Genomic DNA, 3,544 nt, shown 5'->3' on the forward strand with positions numbered 1-3,544 from the left:
AAATTATCATATCTATCTATCTATCACTCTGAAACTGGTTTTTAGAGATAGTAAATCACAAGGGAGAAGACTGTTTATCCTTCCCTCGTGGAACAGCTGGTGGATTCAAACAACATGCCTTTGGGATTGAAGCACAGCTTTTTACCAATATGAATTGTGGTTGACTCAATCAAACATAACAACAGCCAGCAATCCAATTTTGTCAGAAAGTATCAGTTAAACATTTAATGCATAAGGAATTCAGAATTTTTTTACAAATAGGATAGTCAGTTATCCCTTACTAGAAATAGAAAGTTCACAGAATTCCGCTCCATTAATTACACATGAAAGTTTATCAGTTCCTTGCTTTATATTTTGTACAGGGCAAGTAAGTAATATCTGGCAGAATATTATAATGTCTATTTTAATCAATATGTATTCTTTAGCATATTTATACATATGTGTGTAGAAAGAGATCAAATTCTCATGAAGTTGGAGCCAACTCATGGTGTAGCCTCTAGCATATTTCTGAAGTTGTAAATTATACAGGAAGTGACTGCCTTTCCCCCAGAGTCACTGGTGGATTCGACTGCTGGAGTGGAGTGGCCTTTGGGTTAGCAGCACAACTCTTTGTGGTCTGAACCACAAGTGGCTCCTAAGGAGAAAGATGGTCAATCTTCTGAGCAATTTACAGCCACTAAAAACCTGCTGGAGGGTTAGCTATGAGTCAGTTCTCACTCAGTGGCATTGAGAGGAGATATAAAAAGTGCATGTGAGGGAGAAAAACAAACTGTGCTCTCCAAGATATTCATATGGGAAGATTTTACTGTAGATTCTCAGATAGCCTCAAACTGCAGGTGATCCAGGTTATATTAATTCAGATTATTAAAAAAAGGATGAATGACAATACAAATGGTTGTACTCCAAAGTGCATATGAAATGAAAATCTATGTGATATTTAAGGATGAACTTGTAAACTTTTTTTTTTCAAATGCTTCATAAAATACAGTAAAAGTAATTGATGTTGTTAGGTGCCATCAAATTGAGTACGACTCATAGTGACCCTATGAACAAAAGATCTGAACCCTGTTCTATCCTGTGTCATCCTCACACTTCTTGACACATTAAATTTCATTGCAGCAGTCACTGTGTCAATCCACTTAGTTGAGGGTCTTTCTCTCCTTCACTGACCCTCTACCCTTCCTAGCATCATGTCTATCTCCAAAGAATAGCACCTCCTAGCAACATGCCCAAAGTATGCGAGGGGAAGCCTCATCATTTTTGCCTTAAAATAGCACTCTGGCTGCACCCTCTCCAAGTCTTATCTGTTCATTCTCTTGGATGTCCATGAGATGTGTTCTTCTCCAATGCCACAGCTCCAAGGCATCAATTCTTTTCCTGTCATCTTTAGTCATTGCCCAGCTCTAAAAGGCATAGCAAGTAACTGGAAAGACTATGGCTTGAATCAGATGCACCTCAAACTGACATCATTACTCAGTAATTTGGAGAGTTCCCTAACTGTAGATTTTTCCAGTGTAATTCATCTCCTTATTTCCTGATTGCTGGTACCAAGGGTGTTAATTGTGGATCCAGGCAAGGTGAAGATGTTTACAGTTTCAATCTCCTCTCTATGCATCATGATGATATTTAATGTTAAAAATCTTGGTTTTCTTGACATTTAGATACAATCGATACTGAAGGCTGAATTCCCTGTTCTTCTGCAATAAGTGTTTAAAGTCCTCCTCTCACAAAAGCAAAGTTGTGTCATCTGCATAACACAGATTATTGATGAGTCTCCCTCCAATCCTGATGCTACATGCTTCCTCATAGAGTCCAGCTTCTCAGATTATTTACTCAGCACAAAGACTAAATAGGTATATAGAGACCCTGGCACACTCCGTTCCCAATTCCAAGTCATGAAGTGTTTCCATGCTCCATTCATACCATAGCCTCGTGGTCCAGGTAAAGGTTCTGCATGAGCACAATCAAGTGTTCTGGGATTCCCATTCTTCTCAATGCCAGCCACAACTTCTAATGATCCAGTCAAATGCCTTTGCATAGTCAATAAAGCACAAATAAACATTCCTCTGATATTCTTGACTTTCAACCAGGATTCATATGACATCAGTAGTGATATCCCTGGTGCCATGGCCTCTTCTAAATCCTGCTTGAACTTTTGGCAGTTTCCTATCTATGTACTGTTCCAGAATCATCTTCAACAGTAATCTGCTTGCATGTGATATCAATATCTATGTGATATTGTTTGATAGTTTCCACATTCAGTTGAACCACCTTTCTTGGGAATTGGAACAAATAAGGACATCTTCCAATTTGTTGGCCAGATGGCTGTCCTTCAAATTTCCTGGCACAGACTGGTGAGTACATCTAAGGCTACATCTGTTAACTGAAACAAGTCAATTGATATCCCATCAACTCCTGGGGCCTTATTTTTTGTCAATGCCTCCAATGTAGCTTCTACTTGCTGTTTCATACAGTTAACTATGTGTATATCCTCCATCTTCTTTTGATGCTTTCAATTTTTTTCCAATGCTTTCAAATTTTTTCAAAAGCTTCATAAAATACAGTGAAGGTGCAATTTGTTGTAATGCTGTCAGGTGCAATCGACTTAAATACAACTCATACCAACCTTATGAACAAAAGATTTGAACTCTGTTTTACCCTGGGCCATCCTCACACTTTCTGACACATAAGGGCCCATTGTAGCAGTCACCATATCTATTCACCTAGCTGAAGGTCTTCCTCTCCTTCACTGACCCTCATCATTATCATGTTCTTCTCCAAGGAATAGCCCCTCCTAACAACAAGCCCAAAGTATGTGAGAAGTCTCATCATTCCTGCTTCCAAAGAACACTCCGGTGCACCCTCTCCAAGATATATCTGTTCATTCTCTTTGCTGTCCATGGGATGTTCAGTGCTCTTCCACAGGTCAACGGTGTCAATTCTTTCTCTGTCATTCTTATTCACTGTCCAGCTCTCAGATGCTCAGCAAGTAATTGGAAAGACCATGGCCTGAATCAGATGCACCTTAGTTCTCAAACTGACATCATAACTCCTCAATAATTTAGAGAGGTCCCTACCTGTAGATTTTTCAAGTGCAATGCATCTCCTTATTTCCTGACTACTGGTTCCAAGCAAGATGAAGCTGTAACTACAGTCTTGTTATACTGAAAAACTCTGAGATAATTTATAAAATAACACAAGTCTCATATAAAGAAACTATCTCAAAACAACTATGAGATATCATCTCAAGCCAGTCAGAATAGCAAAATTTAGCAGAACAGCAAGCAACAAATGCTGACAAGGTTGTGGAGAAACTGGAACCCTTATTCACTGTAGGTGGGAATGTAAAATGGTGCAACCACTGTGAAAGGCGGTATGGCGCTTTCTCAAAAAGTTGCAAATAGAGATACCATTTGACCCAGAAATTCCACTACTGGGAATATATCCCAAAGAGACCATAACTGACATCCAAGCAGATATATGCACACCCATGTTTATCGCAGCTCTGTTCACAATAGCAAGGAGTTGGAAACAACCCAGGTGC

Source organism: Elephantulus edwardii, unplaced genomic scaffold, assembly GCF_000299155.1.
Source record: "Elephantulus edwardii isolate Elephantulus edwardi_28Jun2011 unplaced genomic scaffold, EleEdw1.0 scaffold00075, whole genome shotgun sequence".
In the NCBI taxonomy this organism is placed as follows: domain Eukaryota; kingdom Metazoa; phylum Chordata; class Mammalia; order Macroscelidea; family Macroscelididae; genus Elephantulus; species Elephantulus edwardii.